The sequence below is a fragment of the Mustela erminea genome, chromosome 16, assembly GCF_009829155.1.
Source record: "Mustela erminea isolate mMusErm1 chromosome 16, mMusErm1.Pri, whole genome shotgun sequence".
NCBI classification, from domain to species: domain Eukaryota; kingdom Metazoa; phylum Chordata; class Mammalia; order Carnivora; family Mustelidae; genus Mustela; species Mustela erminea.
The window spans coordinates 2,318,638-2,344,878 of record NC_045629.1 but is presented as its reverse complement, the minus strand read 5'-3'; the positions used below and the strand labels follow the sequence as shown (position 1 = coordinate 2,344,878).

Below are 26,241 nucleotides of genomic sequence, written 5' to 3'. Positions count from 1 at the left end.
TGTAACCTGAGGTTGGGAAGAAAGGTGCAGGATCTGTTGAATGCTTTAGGAGTACAATATTGTGTGTTCTTAGAAGTCACACAAACTCCTTCAGCTCTCTCAATAATGTCTGTAACTCCAGAGGGGAAAGTGGTGTCCTGTTGAGGTCTCATATTGTGGCTTTAGTAAGTGTAGAGACATGTGGGAACTTGATTTATATTTTGGTTATCTATAAGGCAAGAGATTCTGAGGTTCTTTGTGTTAATCTTTGATATCTATCCTTTATTAGGACCATCCCCATTAAAAGGTGAAAAGCAAGAGCTTTCCAGTGAGGTCCATCGTGTGTAACAAATTGTGTGAATGCACAGTGGTGTTCACTCTATTGATCCTAAGGGGCTTCCCAGGAACCCAAGAATTCTGGGAGATAAGTGACAACCTCCTCAACTGTGCCAACTGGCAAGAGACTAAGGACAGAAGAAGCCACTCCCTCTTGCATGTGGAATATGTCAGATGCCCTAGGCCAGCTCCATCCCATATTAAGAGGCCTTAGTAGCTGAGCTCGTGGGATGGTTCTTCTATGACTCAAGGTGTATGGGCAGCTGGGCACAGAAGATCACAAGCTCAGGGTCTGTGGGAGCCTATATTTCTAGGAGAAACCAGGATGTTTACAGCAATTACACTCTAATCATGTGTAGCAAGGTCTAAAGACTGCAGTTTCTTCCATCAGATGCCTTCGGGCAACTTGTGGTCAGCACAGGATGTATAAAGAACCCAGAGGCATGAGAGGAGATTGCAAAAGCCTCCATTAAGAAAAAATGTTTTCTTGGGTAGGTGGGGACAATTATGGGAGTACCTGTTGTATTGCTGTTTGGACTTATTTAAGAACTTTTTGTTGGAGGGGGTTCCATTTAGTGTGGGCTGATTTGCAGATAACAGCATAAATGAACTTAAGTAAAATTTATAAATGAAGAATGTGTTCCCCCCAGAACCCAAATGCCTAAAATAAGCTGTGAATGCTGAGGTCAGTAACTGTTTCATGACCATCTCAGAGATTGAGTAGTTCTTGGTTTACCAAATAATTTTTAGGAATTTAACTGAGTTAGAGAGACTTGCACAGTCAGGCACCACTTACTCTTTCCAGGTATAAGAACAGACCAAATTGGGATGTTAGTTAGAGAATCCATAGGCATATCACCTTTTCACTAAAGAGGTCATATATAATGTGAATCAGTTCTTGACGGTCCAATGTAATTTGCATCAAACCATACTGTTTTACTGGAGGAAGGTCCACTGGGTCTTTTTTGTGCCAATTTGGAAGTGACAAACAATTTCACCTTATTACTCATTAGGTGAGAGCATCCATGCCCACCATGGGCTATTTTAAGGGAATAGGTGTTGTGACTGTGGGGTATAGTTCTAATGGTCAAGGTGAATCATACCTGTTTGGTCTCTATTTTAAATTCAAGAATGCCCGTAAAATTGTAGGGAGTACCTTATTTAAACTTAGTGACATTACAGGTGAGCTTTGATACTAATTAAGGTCCTAAAGTTTGCCAATTGATGCATTAGAGCACATATTAAATTTGATTCAGAATCTGTGTCATAGAGGTGCAGGAGCCAATAAGAGGACTTTTAACTCTTTGTTCTTTTAGTAGATCATTTTAATAAATATTGAGTTGGGTATATTTCAGAGTGTTTTTTTTTTTTCTCTGCTTTATTTATTTATAAGTTTCTTCATCCAGAGAGTCTCAGATGAGTATAATAAGGGCTAAGGGTGTCCACCATGACAATGGCTACATGTAGGGATGAAGGACCCTGGGCTTAAGTCATATTTTCATTAACACCTTTGTTATGCCACAGGATGCCATGGGTGTTTCCCCCTACAATCCTAAGGATCAGGATCCAGTCATGGGCAGCAACAGTAGCCAAAATATGTAGTGTCCCGGTAAGTCAACTGCTCTCAGGAGTTTGGACCTCACCACACCACCTAATGACTACATTTTTACAAGCACCCACCTAGTGGCTAAGCCTACATCTCACACAGGGTGAAGACATTTTCCTGGTCACTGTGTACATGGAGGCTAAAACCTGGCTTAGACACACAACCAGTTGGTTATAGGTTAAGGTTTCTCCCCTAAGCCTACAGTCAGTCAAAACTACATCCTGAGATCCTACATTAGTCAAGGCTCTCCAGAGAAATAGAGCCAATAAAAGATCTATCTTTACATAGATGTTTGCTTATAATAAGGAATTGGCTTATGTGGTTATGGAGGCTCAGGGGCCCCAAGATCTGCAGAGTGAGTTGGCAAGCTGGAAATGTAGGGGAACTGATGATGTAAGTTCCGGTTAGAGTCTGTGACTGGAGGCAGGTAAAGACCAATGCTTTCTTACTCAGTCCCTTTGTTCTATTCAGGCCCTCAAGGAACTGAATGAGGCACACATTGGGGAAGAAACCCTGCCTAACTCAGCCTATAGATTAAAATGTTAATGTCATCCAGAAGCACCCTCACAGACACTTCCAAAAAAATTTTTTGTTTGCTTTTTTCTTTGTTTTCAGAAAAATGTTTAACTAGATCATGTTTAAACATAAAATACTCTATGGTCCAGTCAAGTTGCATATACAATTAACTATCACAGATGTGCAGTTAAGTCCAGACCAAGTAACATGACTCAGGGCTACTTTAGGAAGGGCCCTAGTTCCATACTCCTGTCCCTAAATACCAATTAATTCCTTCAAACTCTGGTACCAGTGAACTAAATCCACGACAGAGGCTTAGTAGGACTCTGCAAATGCAGCACAGGCCAATCACAGGCTTGCATAAGACAGCAGGGACAACTAGCCAGCTAGAGCAAGAGCTCTAGGAAAGGAAAAACCTGCAGCAGTGGTCATTGACTCAGCACCCTGCAAACAGCACCAATTATTGCTACCACCTGCATGAGGAGAATGGAGCCCCCCCCCCAACACTGTGGCTTGCATGTCACAAAATGACACATGCACCAAGAGGGTATGAAAAGATTTATTGCCATATGATGGAGCCTTTCCCAACAGGTAAACTGCATAAGCTGGATGGAAAATGGCTTGACAGAATAGAGGAAGAAGAAAGGCAGGGGTGGGGAGATGCTGTTGTGATTAGGGGTGGGGCTGAGATAAGGGTACTTCATTGGGCAGGAGCTGGGGTGCTTTGAATCTCCTGCCAGCCCCACAAGGGGGCAGTACCCAGGCTCTCAAGTCAACTTGCTCAGGTGTGGGGGGCAAGAAAAGAGAGAAGCCCTCAGACCTGCAACCATAGGAACCTAATCTACCAACAATCTGAATCAGCTTGGAAGAGGACCAAGAGTGGGGCCTGTGTACCCTAGGTGCAGGACCCAGCTAAGCTGCCCTGACTCCTGACCCATGAAAATTGCCAGGTCACAAGCCTACATTGCTGCCAAACTTGTGGTAGCATCAGAAAAATGAATGCAGTAAGTCACAATTCTTGAAAACAAAGGTTAAACCTTTTTCCCCCCACAAGCATCTACAGAGGTGTTCACAGAAAGTGATGATATATTAATCCACAGCATTATCTGTTAGTAATGGAATGTCACTGGGAATTGATGAAAAAACTGGGAAATAAAACAATATCAGCAAGTATTCTTTAAACGGTTAAGAGTCTCTTAAATATATTTCGAGTCAGAAGGAAAATCAAACAAAAATTATAGACAATGCTGAAAGCAACCAAAATTAGAATACTCTATTGAAAGAGGACTCAACTACCTCCATTTTGACCTCAAACTTTGTAATTAAATTCTGCTTTCCAGTTTATTTCTTAACTCAGGCAAAATATCCTATGGGAAAAGCATCCCCTGATGGGATCCCAAACTTCCCCTTCAATAGGAACTACCTTGAGCTGGAAGACCCTGACTGTGATCCAGCCCTAGACATTGATGGACTGACCTGACATTCAGTACCCACTTGCATGGACCCACCCACTGACCTTTGTCCTATATTTTCCTTATTATATAAACCTTGGATATTTTTGGCACTTGGGAACAGTCTTTGAGATGTTAATCTGCTGTCTTCCAGGCATTGGCCTCACTGAAATAGATTCCTTTCTTGTTCCACCACAGCTTGTTTCTCTGTCTTTGAGTTTTTCAAGTGGCATGTGGCTGAACCTGGTCTGTTTGAGACCCCTGAACCAGGTGTTCTTGCACCCCTGTGCCTCCAGTATAATACCAGAGCTTTGGATCTGGAGATAAAGGTGACAGAAAAATTCATACCCTTAGACACCCATGTTATTGACAGTTTTCAAGTGGAATGAAAATTAATTAGTTAAGCTCCAACTGAAGAATTAAAAAATAACAGAACGATGAAATAAATGTAAGGAAAGTAAAATGATAGATAATATAAGTGCAAAATTTATATATTCAAAATCATTTTTAAAGAGTTGAATTTTTAAAAAGACCACAAGTTAGTTATTTCTCATAAACAACAAAATATATAAATGTTTACCACACAGTGAATAAAAGAAAGAATAAAATATTGAAAAATAAGAAATATAACTATGGGAATATCATAAAAACACAGCAGATTAAAAGAATTCCAAGTGAGTATCTGGATCAATTGTATGCAAATAAATTTGATAGCCTGTATAAAATGAGTAAAGATGATATCTGAGAGAAAAGCCATTCAAAGAGCCACCCTCTTGCAACCTCATACTGTTTCCAAAAAGCCTTGCTCCCAGGTGGATTTGCTGGTTATTATTCCAAATGGTTAAGAAACAAATAGGGTTAATGCTGTTAAATTTTTCCAGAACTTAGAAAGAGAATATTGCAAGTTATTTTGAAGACACGGGCCAACAGTAAAGAGTCCAAAATGATATCACAAAAAATGAAAATTATAAATCAGTTTACAATTAAATAAAATGATTCCTATGCTCAACTCTGTAGATATTTAAAATGCACTTAAAATATCACCTTCTTTACTTTTTTAAAAAGCCCTTAAACTTAGGAATATATACATATAATATGCATATTTTATCTATCTACACACACACACAGACACAGACACACACACACACACACACACACACAATATCATAATGAATCCAGAGCAAAATGCTTAATGGAAAAGCACTGGAAATATTCCAGTTGTAGGCAGACCAAAACAAGGATTTTTAGTCCCTGCTCTATGGTCACTGCACTGTAAGACAGAGGTATGTTTTTAAGGAATACAATGTGAGTGATGACTCCTCCCCACCTTGCGCAACTCAGCTAAATTGGACATTTTTATTTGACATTGCTCTGAAGGAATTGCCCAATAAAATTAAGTAAGAAGAAGAAAAACTGTTATAATGACAGAAAAACTGTTATAAATGACATGAGAGTTCATAACCTATCTAGATATAAAATTTATACACAGGAGTCACTAGTCTGCAATACACAAACACAAGCAATTAGAAGAGGAGTGGGAGGATATGTAATATAAAGTGTTTATGAATAGAACCGCCTCCCCAAATGCAGATCATTGTGAGTAAAAGTTTGAAACACTTCCAACTGTCATGCCATTTGGATGTCTAAATGGTTTTTAAAATAGTGCAAAAACATTTTTTCTGGTCTCTATACAGACCTCAAAAATTTACTTTTTTGTATTTCAATAGTTGAAAGTATGAATCACATTTAGGGATGATATCAGGACTACACATATTGGTATTTGGGATTAAGCAACTAGGGATTCTATATAAAACAATCTGAGTGGGTGACATATAATAAAACATAACAGATTATTTTTATGCCCCCCCAAATTTTTCATTAAAGGGAGCAAACACGATGGTACAGAGAAAGAAAGAAGTGTTGCTGAATGAGGTTTTTGATTTTCAGACCATGATGGGATCCAGTTCACAACTGTAGGGTTGGGACTCAGAAGAATGGGGAACTTCTTTTCTAAAATCTATGAAAGAGGGGTACCTGGGTGGTTCAGTGGGTTAAACCGCTGCCTTCGGCTCAGGTCATGATCTCAGGGTCCTGGGATCGAGTCCCATATCGGGGGGGGGGGTCTCTGCTCAGCAGGGAGCCTGCTTCCTTCTCTCTCTCTGCCTGCCTCTCCATCTACTTGTGATCTCTCTCTCTGTCAAATAAATAAATAAAATCTTTAAAAAAAAATCTATGAAAGAAAATTCATAGGCACAGATGAAAATATATAAATAGGGTTTATCTATTTGAAGTTTTCTTCCCATTGAATTTTACCTTTTCAGAGAAATAAGACTTAAGGCCAAAAGCTTTGAGTAAAGATGGGGAGATGTTTTTGAAAGCTTAAGAAGAAAGAATTCAGGATGAAGTAGTCAATAAAGTATTAAAAAATGGAATGTACCTGGAAATGTGGAATGATTCCTGGGCAGCATGGAAAGTCCACACAATACTAAAGGGAATGAGTAAAAGGGAAATAGTAACCTGGTCGTGCATTTTTTCCAGCAACATTAAGATGCATGAGTGCTATATTAGACTGTGAAGTGTTGCATTTAATAAGAATATGTGGTTCAGTGAAGGAAATATTTTAATGCAAGACAGGTGGAGGGAGCTGCAAGCTTATAAGAAGTAATAATGGTAAAAGGACATAAGCTGGATCAGGAGAGAAGTGAGGACACGTTTGAAGGACAGTGGAAAGATGCTAAGATGAATGAAATGGCATAAATTAGGCTGAGAAACTTTAAAATTAGAATAAGAGGTCCCACACATTTCCAAAGACACTTGCCTTGCAGTACACAGCACTAACTTTTTGGAACACATGTGACTCTCTCTAGGTGGGATTGCTCTGTCTGTGGGAACATGCCACATCTAAGTGTAGGGAAGTCTGGGCACTTTTTATAACAGAAACCATCCCTCAACAGGTAATAAGAACTAGTAGATAAGGATTCCGTCTTCTCTTTTAGTAAAATTCTAAGATATTCTACACAGTACTCAGAGGTCCCCACTGAGACATGATTGATACTTACATTGGGAAAGCCAAAACATTTTATAGTACTTGTTAGGGAGGGTTGCTGTGGTCAATTGATTATAGGACTCCTAACCTAAATTGTCTTAGTGTGTGTTCAAATTTACAGACTTTCCTCTGATATTTTCTGTAGTCCTGGGTTGAATAATTGGAATCCATACATATGGCAAATAGCAGAAAGCCATAATGTTTCCTAACCTGTGTACTAAGACTAATTTAATTAAAAAATTCCAAGATTTGAAAAAAAAAAAAAAAGTTTGAAACACTAGTGAGAAACACAAATGAAGCCATGAGCTGTGGAAAGACATACTTAATCTTAGGGGAAAATAATTCAATAAAAATGAAAATTCTTCCAAGTTTTGAAATTTAATGCAATAACAATGAAATAGCAACAACATTAAAAAAATAAGGGGAAAAGGCAAAGTTTTCAAATCTTATATAGAGAAATAAGAAAGAGAGAAAAAGGATATTTCTGAAGAAAAAAAGTATGGAGGGAAAATTGGTTCTGGGGAGATGGAGATAGAGCAGACACATTCCTCCCACCAATTAAAACTAACAACCCTGGACATTACCTAAAAAGCAAATATAAGAAGTCTCTAAAGAGGAATGGCTAAGATTCTTAGATTCAAGGAAGAATGTGGTGGTGAGTTCCCTGGGTTTAATTTTTCCTTCATATATTTCAAACTGAATATTGGAGAAGTCAGCAACCAGCAAATACCAACAGGCAATAAAACAAAACAAAACAAAACCCAAAAAGAGCAGACAAAAATAAAAGCCCAAGGAAAGTCTGCAGAGTCAGATCCAAAGCACTCCAGTCAGAGTACTTCTAACAATAATCATTCTGCAGCAGCAGAATGTGGCCACACCTCCCTCCCTGCCAGCAAAGGTGAGTGGGGAGCTGTATTCTCACTCTTGCCAGGCTGTCACAGGTACCCCAATCCTTGGCACTGGTGTTGGAGAAGGTATTCCAGTGAAGAGCCAGGACGTGATGGTCCCCAAGCTCTTGGAAACTTCCTAGGTGTGGTTTAAAACTGGCCTTATTCAGAGCAGGGAAAGAAGAAGGAAGAGAGGCAAGTACTTGAGATGGGGAAGATGGGGATGGGGAAGATGCGAAGGGAGCAGGCTCAAAAAGCAAGGGAGCTTACCTACACGGCTTGTCTTGGGCTGCACAAGACAAGATGTCTGCACCCGCCTGACATATTTTAAGTTCTGTACTTTTCAGATCTCAGCACCATGTCAACCTCTCTAGGCTGTGTCCTTGGAACAGCCTCTGGGAGTGGAAAGGCAAGCAGAATACACATTCTGAAGATGGGAGGAGTGGGAAGCCTCTGACTGCCTGGTCTAGCTCACAGATCAAACAGCAGTCTTGTTCTCTTGGTGACCTCCCCTGACACTCCAACTCCCAGTGACCCACTCTTACAATTTCATATGTACCCCTCCCCCTCCTGTCTTATACATTCTTCCCTGAGGTGTCAGGAGTTTCATGAGGATGGAGGTGGCCTTTTGGAAGCTTCCTGGCTACACTAGAGGCAGAAGCCACAGCAGCAATATTGGCTAATGCAAGAGAAACACAGATAAAGACAATGATTCCCAAAGTCAGTGAAAACTTTTACCACGAGCCCCATGATCTGAACCACTGATAAATCTCTTACACTGGGACATTCACTTATGTCCTCAAGTGGCTTAATAAAAACAATATATTAGCAGACTCATGGGTATGAACACATGCATTCTGTTTGGATAACAGTACAGCTTTCTCCTTCTGAGACAGTTATAATGTCCAACGCCATCCTATATTGGAGGACGGTTCTTTTCATCCATGGCCCCAGTGTTCAGTGTTCAGAAAGGACAGGTTTTGTTACTACTACTCAAGACCCTCTGGCAAATTTAGTAAGAGCTTCTATATATGTTATAACATCCTCCAGCCAGTGGAGGGAACAAAGATGGCAATCAAGTGATTAATCAGTGGAAAACAGAAAGTATCCACCTGGCCTTGAGGAGAGGGAGGCTGGCAGCCTTTTGGATTGTGACCAGGTTGTGCATACCATATATGTTGGGAAAGCAGACAATTAGGTATGAGTAGATGGACTGGGAGTGGATATGCCAGACCAGGACTCCCATCTGCTCCCCTCTTTCAATGGTGGATATTCCATTCCAGGTATAGTACATTTAAATGGGTCCAGCTTGTAGCAGGGAAATGGGGTCCCACTGGAGATTGATTAGTTCCCCTTCATCCAAGGGTGCAAACTAATGGACCCATTGCAAATTCTAGTAGGTAACTCCTTTCCTAAGTGTGATGGGCTTTGGGGTTCTCAGCAGAATATCATGTGGATCCACGATGAGAGTTGGGGCAATGGTTGTTTCCTGTGACTGCTATACCTTTATGGTGTTGGGTGTCTCAGCAGAGGTCCCCAGCCTGTCACAGGGAGCAGCAGGCCTCACTGGTTGATCATTCAAATGTATTAAAGCCTGGGACAGTACTTTAGTCCACCCAGCTCAGGTGGTTTTACCTATTAACAATTTAATCTGCTAATATTCCATTTTTCCTTTTTACCAACCCTGTCTTGTGTAGATTTAGAGGAGAAGGAACCTCATTTAATTCTACGTTCTTTGGCCCCATCTTACATATCATGACCTCTGAAATGTAACCCCAATCACTCTCTATTCCATGAGGGTATCCATATATAACTCAGCTTCTGTAATGCCCTAATGGTGGTAACCTGGTTTGCATCTCAACAGAGGAAAGCTTGGGTCAGCCAGATGCAGTGTCCACACAAAAATAGAACTCTCATTTAGAGGGAGGGGACCAATATAATCAATTTGCCAATCTCTTACTGGTTGGGAAATCCAGTGGATGGTCCAATCTCTTTTGACAGTTGCCTTGTGCATTGTCTAAAACACACAGGACATGGCATTACTGCATTAACCAAGTCACTATACTTCAAGGGTGCATCATCATGCTTGGCAACACACCATCTCCTCTGGGGACTGTGGTCACCACTCTTTCCATGCACTCAATCTGCTGTAATACTGCAGGGTCAGTTGCTATAGTTTGTACACAGCTAGAGCATAATAATTTTGATTGCCAGGGAGTATCAGTGGCTTAAGAACCAGGATGTGCAAAACAGTGAGGATTGCCTCAGTTTCTTGCAGATGGACTCAAATGCCTTTTCACATATCTTGACCCTTTTAAGGGCTTATATATAATCATCTACCCTTTAGCTTTTATTGTCCAAGTCAGACTGTTAATCTTTTCAGAACAGCCCAAATCTCCATGCAAGGGGATCATCAGTCAAACCACTGACTTTAGCCCACTGACTGCTGTGGTTCCTCCCTTCCTGACAGGTCTATCAGACTCCTGCCACCTTCCAGAGCTGGGACCCAAAATCCTAGGGGCATGCCCCCTTTTGTTGTCTTAGCCATAATGCCTGACCCACACCTTCTAGAGTCACAGACACATCTAACTCAAATGGTGGTCCTGCCTGGGGGATGCCCAGAGCTTTAGCCTGGTTCACCGGTATTTTTGCCTCCTCAAATGTGGTTTGTTGCTTTATCCCTACTCCCACATTTGCCCTTTTTTTATGAGGTAGTATAAGCAATGGGAACACTACAAAGAGTAAGAAATGAAAGTCCTCCAAACCCCCCAAATCCTACAAAGGCTTGTATCTCCGTTACATTTTTAGGGCTTGGTTAGGCTTGTATCTTATCAAACTCAACTTCTGGGACAGCATGAGTTTTACCCAACCAAAGGCCTCCCAAAACCTTGTGGTAGTACATGAGCCTTGAGTTTTCTGTGGTTTATCACACATCCTCTCCCTCACAGATGTTTCAGGAAAGTCTGCAGAGTGTCCTGCAGCAGGGAGATGTCTTCATATGTTGATTATGTTATTACTTTAATGTGGCCATTTACTGATGTGGGGAAGGAGGAAGGGGACAGCTCTCACGTTACCCATCTCAGGACATATTGTGAGGATGCAGAGATGGCTTTAGGGAAGCACTTGAAAGATTTATTATTATCACTCCCACATGAAAAAAAAAAAAAAAACGATGTTGGCTATATCAGAAATTCATAGAAGTCTTTTTGTCAAAACATTGGAGTTAAACAGTAAGTGTTAGCAAATGGCGAAGGACTTAAAAATGGTTATGGTTAAAGATATAATGGGAGTTTATTATAAAACAACTGACAAGGGAATTTATTGCTGTGACATGCATTTTAAATTTATGAATGATAACATTAAACCAAGATATATCAGATTTTTGGGGATTTTACATAAACAAACTTTAAAAAAAATTATCATCACCTCTATTTGACGTTTCCCATGATATTTAACATATACAAAAATTACATAAAAATTACATAGTTGTATTCATCCTTTCTGATGAATACCCAACTTTTGTAGCAACATGGACGGGAATGGAAGAGATGATGCTGAGTGAAATAAGTCAAGCAGAGAGAGTTAATTATCCTATGGTTTCACTTATTTGTGGAGCATAACAAAAAGCATGGAGGACATGGGGAGTTAGAGAGAAGGGGGTTGGGGTAAATTGGAAGGGGAGGTGAATCATGAGAGACTATGGACTCTGAAAAACAATCTGAGGGATTTGAAGTGTTCGGGGGGGTGGGAGGTCGGGGTACCAGGTGGTGGGTATTATAGAGGGCACGGATTGCATGAAGCACTGGGTGTGATGAAAAAATAATGATACCGTTATGCTGAAAATAAATAAATGAAAAAAATTACATAGTTGTAGAAATTTTTAATTTAATCTTTTAATTTAATTTTTAAAATTTAATCTTTTAGTGGAGACTCCATTCCTTGACTAATCAAAGACCTGATAAAAACAAAACACAGAATATTTGTTCTCTAGGCAAATTACATCAAAGGTAAAATCAAACCAAAACAAAACAAAACAAAAGCTTTGCTATTTTTTCCTTAAAGAGCAGGACATTAAACTAAGACAACTTTGTTCTTTTAACAGAGAGAAAACCAAGTCTTTGCACCAGTATACTTTTGGTATTAAAATTATTCTCTTTCTTTCCTTCTTTTTCTTTTTTTCTTTCCTTTTTAATTGAGGGCAGTGTTTTGGTTATCTCTTAGAGTGTTTTTTTTTTTTTTTTTTTAATTTAATTTTTTTTTTTTTAAGACTTTATTTATTTGTTAGAGAGAGAGATACAGAGCGCAAGCACAGGCAGACAGAGTGGCAGGCTAGAGGCAGAGGGAGAAGCAGGCTCCCTGCCGAGCAAGGAGCCCGATGTGGGACTCGATCCCAGAACGCTGGGATCATGACCTGAGCCGAAGGCAGCTGCTTAACCAACTGAGCCACCCAGGCGTCCCTCTCTTAGAGTGTTTAAGGCAGGACAAGGTTTACAAAGGTTAGATAAAGAAGTCAAGTTTTCTCCTAGGAGCTTTGAGGTAACTGCTATTTAAAATATTCTTTTGTAAGGTTGCCTGGGTGGCTCAGTGGGTTAAAGCCTCTGTCTTCAGCTCAAGTCATGATCCCAGGGTCCTGAGATCGAGCCCTGCATCAGGCTCTCTACTCCGTAGGGAGTCTGCTTCCTCCTCTCTCTCTGCCTGCCTCTCTGCCTACTTGTGATCTCTATCTGTCAAATAAATAAATAAAAATCTTTGAAAAAATAAAATAAAATTTTCTTTTGTAGTAGGGGTCAGACAACATGAAACATTTTGTCCATTTCTTCATCACATCCTCTTTGTTCTCATTTTTCCAGGAGGCTCGACAGCTTAGTGTCCTAATCAGGTTTTGTTATAAGCACTCAGATCTTAATCTGAGGCAGTTTGTGCTCTCTTAGCTTTGCAAAATACCATGCTAAGGTTTTCACCTCTCCCACCTTGTTCGTTAGTCCAGAAGCCAGCAGAGCAGTTAGCACTCTTCTCTCACCTCAGTTCCTCCAACTTTCTAACTTGAGCTTCAGCCTCTAGTTGAGCATCAGTGGCCAGTGGAACTGCCCACAGCAGAAGCCAGCTCATTGTGTCGGATATGCAATTCTCTTCTTTGCCACAGTGTGCTATGTGCAGCTCTTCCAACAAGTGCATTAGGCCATCTGACATTTTCTGGGTGTCCCCGTATTCACAGAACAGTTCACAAGCATCTACATACTGGCCATCCCTCCACACATAGAAGTCACTGCCAAATCAAGAATTCAATTCCCCATGGATACCTCTTTCCCAAGACCCATTTCTTCTGTCTCCTGGTTGACTTGACAATTGTTGATTCACAATATCCTCAGGATTTTCTCAATTATAATCTGAAATTAACCCTAGTATGCAGGTCAGGGACAGACTGAAGAAAGAGGCAGGCTACTCCAGGTTGGTAGCAGACAGTTTTAATGAGCAAAGGCTTGTCTTGAACGGTTGAAAGATGAGTAAATGTCTGTACCTTCTTGCCAAATCTTAAAGTTTATATGGCCTTAACTGGACTCAGGGAGGTATACTGTTCAAATGGCCTCAACACCACATCACTATCTCAAGGCTATGTCCTTGGAGCAGATTCTGGGATGGAAAGGCAAATGGAAAGCAAATTCCAAGGATGGTGGAAGGGTGGGAAGCATCCAGTTTGCCCAGGGTCCAGCTCATGGATCAACCAGCAGTTACGTCCCGCCAGTGACCTCCCCAGTAGACTATCATCCCCACTAGCTCTTAATAAATCTCCTCACGCTTTGTGTCATTGATGACATGACCATAAGGGGGCTCATACTTCCAACATCATTCAACACTAACACGGGAGATCTCCTCCCCAGTGGGTGCTGTCAGTTGAGGCCAGGTGGAGAGTCAGGATTATGGACCCAGTGCGCAGTAACAAGGAGCTCCTCTCCTCCCAAGTGTCGAAGAATCTAGTGGACAGGGTGGATTTCCACATACACCTAGCAATGTTGAGGTACGGCCCTACTACCACCCCTTGGAATTGTGTCAGAGGAGTTTAAAAAAGAAAAATCTAAATAAGATCCAGAATCTCATAATGTTATACTCACAACGTCCAGCGTTTGATTGAAACCCACTTTTCATACTAAGAACCAGGAATATACCAAAATGAATGAGAAAATTAAAAAAAAAAACAATAAATGCCAATGCTGAGATAAAACAGATGTTGAAATCATCTGACAAGGATTTCAAAGCAGTCATTATAAAAATGCTTCAATGAGCAATTTACAAACATGCTTGCAACAAATTTAAAAAAGAAAAACATAGTCTTAGCAAAAATAGAAAGAAGTATCAAATGAAAATTTTAGAACTCATAGTTACAATAAGCAAAATTGAAAGCTCAAATGTGGACTCAACAGTAGGATAAGGGGTACAGAGGGAAGCATTAGAAAACTTGAAGATAAAACAGTAGAAACTACTCTTCATGAACAACAGAGAAAAAGTAGACTAAAAAAATGGACAGAATCTCAAGGATTTGTTAGACTATAACAAAAGATTTAACATTTGGCTCATTTGAGAGGAGGAGGTACAAAAGGCTTTCCATCTCTTTTGTTTTCTAAATGATAATTGATAATTCAGTTTTCTAAATGATAATTGATAATTGAAGCAAAAATTAGATAGCACCACACAGTTATCAAAACAACTAAAATAACAAAAAAGTGATGACATAAAATTTTGGAGAAGATATAGAAAAACTGAATCACTCATTCATTACTTGGGGAAATGTAAAATGGTACAACACTCTGAAAAGAGCTCTTCAATTTCTTATAAAATCAAACTACTATATGATCCAACAGTTACATTGAGCATTTATTCTAGAGAAATGAAAAGTCATGTTCAAATAATACACATGTATACTGATGTTTTTTGCAAGTTTGTTTAACCCTACCTGGAAAGATGCCCTTCGTGCAATGAATGGTGAGACAAACTGGTACATTTAGAGACTGAAACACCACTCAGCAATAAAAGAAATGAGCTATTGACATATACAGCAACTTGGAGAATCTCAAAGCAATGATGCTGATTAATAATAATAAATCCCAAAATGTTATATCACATATATACTTATCTAATACATATAATTATCTAAATGATAAAATTTTAGAGATGGAAATATGTTAATGATCGCCAAGGGTTAAGGCTGGTGTAGAGGGAGAGGTATAGGTAGCAGGAGGGAGGGAAACTACTGCTGATGGGATAGTTCTGTATCCTCGAATGTGGGGGGTGGTGACACAAATTTACATGTGATAAAATGGCATAGGACTATACACACACCTTATATCAATGTCAAATTCCTTCTTTTGATATTGTTGCATAAAAATTTAATTTGTTTATTTGACCCAGAGCAAGAGAGCATAAGCAAGGGGAACAGCAGAAGGAGAGGGAGAAGCAGGTCCCTGTTGAGCAGGAAGACCCACACAGGGCTCAACCCTAGGATCCTGGATCATGACCTGAGCTGAAAGCAGACACTTAACAGACTGAGCCACTCAAGAAAGGAAATTATTAGAAATTTGAAAACTTTGTATGAACACTTTTCAACAAAAGTAAATTCTTTACCTATCAATTTCCTAGTAAGATTCTATTCCATTTTTAGGAACTATTGGATGAGCATAGTATATTTTAGAAATCAAACTTTTGGGAAAAAGGCAAAACATAATTTTTTTTAAAAGATCATTCTTAAAATACAAAATACATCATATAAAACCTCAAGCAAAAAAAAAAAAAAAAAAGAAAAAATGTCAGGCAATAATAAAAACTCATAAGTACATGTTTTCATTTTTGTTTCCTTCTTTAAAGCTATTTTAAACATTGCTGTTGTTCTACTTTCTTAAAGTTTAAAGACTCAGTGATTATTTTTAACTTCAGCATACCAGTTATTCTTCCCTTCTACCATTCCACATTCTGAAAACTTCATTAGCAGGTGTTTAGCAGACTCATTTCCTCAGCTCTACAATAGAACTAGTGTGAATTCCAGCCTGCCCAAAGGTCACAGTGAAGTAAGAATTTGGAAGACTGGAGTCTAGTTGAGTACCTGTCATATGGCAGACATAAAATAAATAATCACTGAATGAATACAACAAATATCACTGTGTGTAATCTTCTTAATCTACAATGATATAAATTATATTCATGTACTACTTTTGAAGATTAGATGATTTTATAAGCCAATTTTTTTATATTTACTTTGAAAGCCATAGTGCTAATCACAGAATCACAGAAAAAAAAAAAATTTAACATCAAATAAGCACTTTAGGTGTTTTATGTGAGAGATATGCATTGGAGATAAAGAAAAATTATCATTCTTTTAGATTGCATTTATTTCTAACATAGGTAATAAATGAATTAGTACTGAAGAACAAGAAGTTCATTTTTTTAAAAAGATTTTTTATTAATTTATTTCACAGACAGAGAGAAAGAGATAGCAGGTAGGCAAAGAGGGAGGGGGAAGCAGGCTCCCTGCTGAGCAGAAAGCCTTGATCCCAGGACCCTGAGATCATGACCTGAGCTGAAGGCAGAGGCTTGACCCACTGAGCCACCGAGGCGCCCAAGAAGTAAATTTTATTAAAACAAAACAAAACAAAACAAACAAACAAACAAAAAACACAGTTTTGGGGAAAAAAAAAAGAAGAACAACACAAGAATTTGTTTTCTGTCATCATTAACATTTGAGGATATAGAAGAAAACTACTACAAAAGTAGAAAATCCTTCCAAATCCCAATCTTTCTTTCTTCAGTCTTTGAAGTCGATTCATTATGCATGTTCTCCACTAACCCTTTGTCACTTGAAATGACCCTATGTTATGTGATTTACTTCAAGAATTACTCACATGCTCTCTCAGGCCAATTGAGCTTTTCATATCTAAAGTTACAACCACAGCAAAACATGTGCTTGTTTCCCAAGTTCTGGGAGAGGGACAGTTGCAGTTTTGACAACCTAATAAAGCCTTCTATATATCAGATACAATTTACCAGGAGGCCTTATTAAGGAACGAGGTTCTTAGGTCTCAGCTCAGGACCATTGATTTAGAACTCCTGGAAATGGAGCTTTGACTTTCGTATTTTATCAAACCCACACATGGTTCTTAGGCATACTGAGTTTTGAGAATTGCAGGGGAGCAGCTTTGCTAAAACAAGTATCTTCCTCTCTAGGCAACAATCAAGGCTCTTACAGATTTGTTACACTCTTGTAATATGCCTCCATCCTATACCTGTCATTTTAATTACTTAGCATTAGAGAAGCTATTATTGCCTTTTGAAGAAACACAAAGTGTTTCACCCAAGCATTGTAAATAATGAATTTGAATAATTAGCTGTAGAGAGATTTGACTTGTAATTTAATATTTTCTGGAGTTTTAAAAGGGCAGGGAGTATAGAATAGTGTTAAAAAGTTGTTTTCAAAAGGAAAATACTTGGTTGAGTTGGAATTAACTGGTCAGTTACAGATTGATTAAACTTTTTAAAGATAAGTGTAAGAAAAATTAATTCACCTCCACATTTCCCCAAATTTCTATTCCAGTCCTACCCTGCTTCTTTGAATGAAGCATGCTTTGCTTTCAGGTTGGGTTCCTACTTCTGGAGTCCAGAATGCTGGGCAGATTGAATTCCTGTATTTGCCATCAAGCGGACTCAAATGTGTTTCTACCTCAGGGACTGCAAAGAATGTCAGCCAGACATAAGGAAGCTAGAAGGATGCTTTCTGCAGAGTAGAAAGAATCATATGGTGTCCTTCCAGAATATTAAGCAGTATCAGCAGTAGCAGGAAATAAATGGATATGTGAAATCCATCTAGGATCACTAAGAAAAAGCAACATGATCAGTTTACTTTATGAGCTTTGTCTGTCTTCTCTCTTCATGCTAAAATTCAGCTTGAAATATGAAGATGGACAGCTCTCTAAATGTGCTTTTTAAGATTGCATAAATATTTTCAAGGTAGTTTATTTGAAAATAAAATGCTGGTCACTCTTTCTTGCAAAGGAATTTCAAAATCCTAACCCTTATAGTCGGCTGACAGACAAATCATAGTTCTATTAACTGTTCAATCATTGAGTTAAAAACCTCAGCTAGGCACATAAAAAGGACAAAATACTTATGGAGCTTACATTCCAGTTGGCTGTTAATCAAATAATTACTATAATGCAAATGATATAACATATTTTTGGGTTTACAACCTGGACCCAAATAAATTTCAATCTATCTAATTAAAAATTGTGAAGCAAAACTTGTATATCTGATCTATTTAGATGAAACTGTAACTAAAAAATTCAAATCATTTTTCCTGAATAGCTGAAATACATATTTGGTAAAATGAATTTAATTAACATGTACTAAAATGTTGAATGAAAATTGTTTGAAGCACCGTATTAGAATCACATACTTTTCTCCCCTCCACCTTTTGGAAACCAGATAATTATACTGTAACAGGAGAGTATTTTTCAGACCTCCAAACTGAAATACATTGTTTCTAAACTATTGAGGAAGGAAAGTAACTATGTAGCATTCTCTTTTGCTAGGGTTTTTTTGTTTTGTTTTGGTTTGGTTTGGTTTTATTTTTATGAAATAGTTGTAGGAAAATGTTTTTTGAAATGAAACTCAGCAATAATCTTTAAAATAATAGTCTTTTTTATCCATTTGGTATGAGATGTGGGGAAAAAATGACAGGGTAAAACTTATGTTGTGGTTTAGAAAATTATTTCAGGGATTGGAGAAGCTCATGAGACTGTGCCCACAGGATTCAAGGCATTCTGAAGAGCTGTGGGATATGTCTGGTGACTTTACATGAATGTTGCTATGCAGTGTGATTTTGGACAACGGTCATACTGAAGGACTTTAAGAAAAAATTACGTAACCTCAAATCTGACCAGACTATTTCTTATCCTGATTTTAGTTGGAAAGAAACACAGCAGACAATTTGACCCCTATAGAAAATACCAAATTCTTGTAAAGCAGCTGTTTCTTGAAAATAGTGTAACAGGAAATTAGATACATTATGTAGAGCAGAGTAAATTACACTATTTTTTTTTTTTTTCCTGTCTAGAGCGCTTTTCACCAGACTGGCTGCTTCCCCTCTTTTAGGATTTAGTCCATGTCCAATTCTCAGTGAGGCTTTCCTAACTACACTAATTAAAAAGCAGCCCTTCCTCAACCTTTGTCCTACCTCAATCACTCTCCAACAAATGTACTCATTTCCTTTACAGTGCTTGCCACTGCTGGAAAAGGTTGTCTTTATTGATTTAGTGTTTACTCTTTGCCAAAACATAACATTTCTTGAGAGAGGGGCCAGCTCTAGCTAAAGAACCATTGTCATTCTTTTGACAAGTATTTGTTGATCTGTGGGAAGCTGGGTATAAAATGTTGAGTAGAGCAGACATGATCCTTGCCCTCATATAGATTATGACCCAGTGGAAAAGTGTATTATAGTGCAGCAGAGAAAACAAACACTTAGACAAACAAATGTAACATGATAACTGTAGGAAGAGCTAGAAAGGAGAGAAAATGGCCTATGAACGCCTATAATAAAAAATCTAACTTATTAAGTAGATTAGAGAAGTTTTCTCTGAGGAAGAGACTTTTAAGCCAAGATTTAAAGGATGAGCAGACATTAATTAAGTGAAGAAAGTCCAGGCCTATTGAGCGACACATCAGGAGAGCAGCTGATGCATATGAGAAACTGAAAAGAGAACTGACATAGTCAGAACACAAGATGCCTTGGGTAGAGAGACACAAGAATAGACTATGGAGATCTGCATGGGCTGGGATATGTGGGGATTTCTGTGAGTTGTGACTTAAACTTGAGAATCATGGGATTATTGAATACTGTGGGTGTGCTAGTGTGTTGGGGATGTGTTTATGTGTTTACAGGGGAGTATAATCAGATCTGTGTTTTGTTAAGAAGACTTTGATTGACCTGTAGAGGACATTCAATTGGAGAGATCTAAAAAAGGGGTGCAGGTAGACCATTTAGGATGTCATGGCCATTTTTCTCAAGAGAAATGATAAAAGTCTGGGTTCAGGTAGTGCTTATGGAAAAGCAAATAGGTAGGTAGATCCAAAAAAAAAAAAAGGGGGGGGGAAGAAAAAACATAAACATATGGTGTGGTGTTGGCTTGTTTATTTTTTTAATTTTTTTTAAAGATTTTATTTATTCGTTTGACAGACAGAAATAGATCACAAGTAGGCAGAGAGAGGAGGAAGCAGGCTCCCTGCTGAGCAGAGAGCCTGATGCGGGGCTCGATCCCAGGACCCTGGGATCATGACCTGAGCTAAAGGCAGAGGCTTTAACCCACTGGGCCACTCAGGCACCCCTGTTAGCTTAAGTTTAAAGGCAGATAACATGAATAACAAACTTGTTTGTTGGGATGAATGTATAGCCATTTTCTGAGAAAGAAGAAGCAATTGTGAGCTATTCAATCCTGAGCTGGGTTTTGGCATGTTCATTTGGATGATGTCATTGGGAGGATGGATAAATGATGACTCTACATTTTTTTAGTTTCTCTGTGTGAGAAGTTTGGCTACTCCATTTGACTTAAACAATTACTGTCCACTACTGCTTTTTAATAGGCAAATGAGATTCCTGGATTTTATTTCCTACAACCTTAACTTCTGCATAAGGTATAAAGCACCAAGTAGGCTGGAAATCCAGCTAGATAACTTTAACTAACTAAGAATTCATGAATTGCTTGTTGCTGATTTTATCTGTAAAAAAAATTGGGTTCAGTATCTTTGTACCTGCTATCAAAATCGTATCTTGGGATGCCTGGGTGACGCAGTCGGTTAAGTATCTGCCTTCAGCTCAGGTAGTGATCACAGGGTTCTGGGACTCAGTCCCATCTTGGGCTCCTTGCTCAGCAAGAACCTGCTTTTCCCTCTGCCTACTGCTCTCACTCTCTCTGACAAATAAAATATTTTAAAAAAATCATCTCTCAAAAATTTAGTGGAACTTTGGGGAGGAGGAGTCAAGATGCCAGAGAAGTAGCAGGCTGAGACTACTTCAGCTAGCAGGAGATCAGCTAGATAGCTAATCTAAAGATTGCAAACACCTGAAAATCCATCGGCAGATCGAAGAGAAGAAGAACAGCAATTCTAGAAACAGAAAATCAACCACTTTCTGAAAGGTAGGACTGGCGGAGAAGTGAATCCAAAGCGACAGGAGTAGATGGCTGGGGGAGGGGCCGGCTCCCGGCAAGCGGCGGAGCAACGGAGCACAAAATCAGGACTTTTAAAACTCTGTTCCACTGAGGGACATCGCTCCAGAGGCTAAACCAGGGCAAAGCCCACGCGGGGTCAGCATGGCCTCAGGTCCCCAGGGTCACAGAAGGAATGGGGGTGTCTGAGTGTCGCAGAGCTTACAGATATTAGAACGGGGAAGTCGGCTACAGAGACAGAGCCGAGGCGTGAGCTCCCAGCTCAGGGTTACCTTGAACCAGTCGCAGGCTCAGTGAGCTCAAACATGGCCGGAGGCCAGGGAGACGGGAGTAATTGGGCGCTGTTCTCTGAGTGCGCACTGAGAAGTGGGGCCCCGGGCTCTTGGCTCCTCCAGGCAGGAGACCAGGCGGCCGCCATTTTCATTCCCGTCCTCTAAAACTCTATGGAAAGCACTCAGGGAACAAGAGCTTCCAAAAGCAAACCCAATGGGATTACTCAGCCCGGGCCCTGGTAAGGGTGGTGCAATTCTGCCTGGGGCAAAGACGCTTGAGAATCATTACAACAGGCCCCTCCTCCAGAAGATCAACAAGAAATCCAGCCAGGATTCACCTACCAAGGAGTGCAGGTTCAATACCAAGGAGGCAGCGGAATTCCAAAGGAGGAGAAAGCAAAGCATGGAACTCATGGCTTTCTCCACATGATTCTTTAGTCTTGCAGTTAATTAATTATTTTTTTCATTTTCAATTTTTTTTTCTCTTCTTCTGCTAATTTTTTTAACGTTTTTAAGTACTTTATCTAATATATATATATATTTTCTTTTTAATACTTTTGCTTTATTCGTTTTCTTTTTTTATGTTTCTTTTCTTGGCTTTTTTTTCTTTTCTTTCTGAATCTCTTTTTATCCCTTTTATCCCCTCTCACGATTTGTGACCTCTTCTGATTTGGTTAAAGCATATTTTACTGGGGTTGTTGCCACCCTTTTAGTATTTTACTTGCACCTTCATTAACTCTTATCTGGACAAAATGACAAGGTGGAAAAATTCACCACAAAAAAAGAACAAGAGGCAGTACTGAAGGCTAGGGGCCTAATCAATAAAGACATTGGTAATATGTCAGATTTAGAGTTCAGAACGACAATTCTCAAGGTTCTAGCTGGGCTCGAAAAAGGCAAGGAATATATTAGAGAAACACTCTCAGGATATATAAAAGCCCTTTCTGGAGAAATAAAAGGACTAAAATCTAACCAAGTTGAAATTTTTAAAAAAAGCTATTAATGAGGTGCAATAAAAAATGGAGACTCTCACTGCTAGGATAAATGAGGCTGAAGAAAGAATTAGTGATATAGAAGACAAAATGACAGAGAATAAAGAGGTGAGCAAAAGAGGGACAAACAACTACTGGAACATGAGGGGAGAATTCGAGAAATAAGTGACACCATAAGACGAAACAACATTAGAATAATTGGGATTCCAGAAGAAGAAGAAAGAGAGAGGGGAGCAGAAGGTATACTGGAGAGAATTATTGGGGAGAATTTCCCCAATATGGCAAAGGGAACGAGCATCAAAATTCAGGAGGTTCAGAGAACACCCCTCAAAATCAATAAGAATATGCCCACACCCCGTCACCTAATAGTAAAATTTACAAGCCTTAGTGACAAAGAAAATCCTGAAACAGCCTGGGAAAATAAGTCAGTAACATACAATGGTAAAAATATTAGATTGGCAGCAGACTTAACCACAGAGACCTGGCAGGCCAGAAAGAGCTGGCATGATCTATTCAGAGCACTAAACGAGAAAAACATGCAGCCAAGAATACTATATCCAGCTAGGCTATCATTGAAAATAGAAGGAGAGATTAAAAGCTTCCAGGACAAACAAAAACTGAAAGAATTTGCAAATACCAAACCAGCTCTACAGGAAATATTGAAAGGGGTCCTCTAAGCAAAGAGAGAGCCTAAAAGTAGTAGATCAGAAAGGAACAGAGACAATATACAGTAACAGTCACCTTATAGGCAATACAATGGCACTAAATTCATCTCTCTCAATAGTTACCCTAAATATTCATGGGCTAAATGTCACAATCAAAAGACACAGGGTATCAGGATGGATAAAAAACAAAACCCATCTATATGTTGCCTACAAAACTCATTTTAAACCTGAAGACACCTCCAGATTTAAAGTGAGGGGGTGGAAAACAATTTACCACGCTAATGGACATGAGAAGAAAGCAGGAGAGGCCATCCTTATATCAGATCAATTAGATTTTAAGCCAAAGACTATAATAAGAGATGAGGAAGGACACTATATCATACTCAAAGGGTATGTCCAACAACAAGATCTAACAATTCTAAATATTTATGCCCCTAACATGGGAACAGCCCACTATATAAACCAATTAATAACAAAATAAAAGAAACACATCAACAATAATACAATAATAGAAGGGGACTTTAACACTCCCCTCACTGAAATGGACAGATCATCCAAGCAAAAGATCAATAAGGAAGTAAAGGACTTAAATGACATACTGGACCAGATGGACATCACAGATCTATTCAGAACATTTCATCCCAAAGCAATAGAATACACATTCTTCTCTAGTGCACATGGAACATTCTCCAGAATAGATCACATCCTGGGTCCTAAATCAGGTCTCAACCGGTATCAAAAGATTGGGATCATTCCCTGCATATTTTCAGACCACAATGCTCTGAAGCTAGAACTCAATCACAAGAGGAAATTTGGAAAGAACCCAAATACATGAAGACTAAACAGCACCCTTCTAAAGAATGAATGGGTCAACCAGGAAATTAAAGAATTGAAAAAAAATTATGGAAACAAATGATACTGAAAACACAACGGTTCAAAATCTGTGGGACACAACAAAGGCAGTCCTGAGAGGAAAATATATAGCAGTACAAGCCTTTCTCAAGAAACAAGAAAGGTCTCAAGTACATAACCTAATCCTACACTTAAAGGATCTGGAGAAAGAACAAGCAAGAAAGCATAAACCCAGCAGGAGAAGAGAAATCATAAAGATCAGAGCAGAAATCAATGAAATAGAAACCAAAAAAACAATAGAACAAATCAACGAAACTAGGAGCTGGTTCTTTGAAAGAATTAATAAGATTGATAAACCCCTGGCCAGACTTATCAAAAAGAAAAGAGAAAGGACCCAAATTAAGAAAATCATGAATGAAAGAGAGATCACAACTAACACCAAAGAAATACAGACAATTATAAGAACATACTATGAGCAACTTTACGCCAACAAATTTGACAATCTGGAAGAAATGGATGCATTTCTAGAGACATATAAACTACCACAACTGAACCAGGAAGAAATAGAAAGCCTGAACAGGCCCATAACCAGTAAGGAGATTGAAACAGTCATCAAAAATCTCCAAACAAACAAATGCCCAGGGCCAGATGGCTTCCCGGGGGAATTCTACCAAACATTTAAAGAAGAACTAATTCCCATTCTCCTGAAACTGTTTCAAAAGATAGAAATTGGAGGAAAGCTTCCAAACTCATTTTATGAGGCCAGCACCACCTTGATCCCAAAACCAGACAAGGATCTCATCAAATAAGAGAACTACAGACCAATATCCTTGATGAACACAGATGAGAAAATTCTCACCAAAATACTAGCCAATAGGATTCAACAGTACATTAAAAGGATTATTCATCACGACCAAGTGGGATTTATTCCAGGGTTGCAAGTTTGGTTCAACATCTTCAAATCAATCAATGTGATACAACACATCAATAAAAGAAAGAGCAAGAACCATATGATACTCTCAATAGATGCTGAAAAAGTATTTGACAAAGTACAGCATCCCTTCCTGATCAAAACTCTTCAAAGTGTAGGGATAGAGGGCACATACCTCAATATCATCAAAGCCATCTATGAAAAACCCACCGCAAATATCATTCTCAATGGAGAAAAACTAAAAGCTTTTCTGCTAAGGTCAGGAACAAGGCAGGGATGTCCATTATCACCACTGCTATTCAACATTGTACTAGAAGTCCTAGCCTCAGCAATCAGACAACAAAAGGAAATTAAAGGCATCCAAATCGGCAAAGAAGAAGTCAAACTATCACTCTTTGCAGATGATACTATATGTGGAAAACCCAAAAGGCTCCACTCCAAAACTGCTAGATCTTGTACAGGAATTCAGTAAAGTGTCAGGATATAAAATCAATGCACAGAAATCAGTTGCATTTCTCTACACCAACAACAAAACAGAAGAAAGAGAAATTAAGGAGTCAATCCCATTTACAATTGCACCCCAAACCATAAGATACCTAGGAATAAACCTAACCAAAGAGACAAAGAATCTATACTCAGAAAACTATAAAGTACTCATGAAAGAAATTGAGGAAGTCACAAAGAAATGGAAAAATGTTCCATGCTCCTGGATTGGAAGAATAAATATTGTGAAAATGTCTATGCTACCTAAAGCAATCTACACATTTAATGCAATGCCTATCAAAATACCATCCATCTTTTTCAAAGAAATGGAACAAATAATTCTAAAATTTATATGGAACCAGAAAAGACGTCGAGTAGCCAAAGGAATATTGAAAAAGAATGCCTAAGTTGGTGGCATCACAATTCCGGACTTCAAGCTCTATTACAAAGCTGTCATCATCAAGACAGCATGGTACTGGCACAAAAACAGACACATAGATCAGTGGAACAGAATAGAGAGCCCAGAAATAGACCCTCAACTCTATGGTCAACTAATCTTCAACAAAGCAGGAAAGAATGTCCAATGGAAAAAAGACAGCCTCTTCAATAAATGGTGTTGGGAAAATTGGACAGCCACATGCAGAAAAATGAAATTGGACCATTTCCTTATACCACACACAAAAATAGACTCAAAATGATGAAGGACCTCAATGTGAGAAAGGAATCCATCAAAATCCTTGAGGAGAACACAGGCAGCAACCTCTTCGACCTCAGCCACAGCAACATCTTCCGAAGAACATCGCCTAAGGCAAGGGAAGCAAGGGCAAAAATGAACTATTGGGACTTCATCAAGATCAAAACTTCTGCACAGCAAAGGAAACAGTTAACCGAACCAAAAGATAACTGACATAATAGGAGAAGGATATTTGCAAAAGACATCAGATGAAGGGCTAGTATCCAAAATATATAAAGAACTTATCAAACTTGAAACCCAAAGAACAAATAATCCAATCAAGAAATGGG

General features: G+C 38.9%; 1 pseudogene; it reads left to right on the top strand.

Annotated features, from left to right (window-relative positions):
- Nucleotides 1-1,349: 1,349 nt before the first annotated feature.
- The window catches only part of LOC116575497, a 124,111-nt pseudogene continuing 99,219 nt past the window's right edge, over nucleotides 1,350-26,241 (top strand).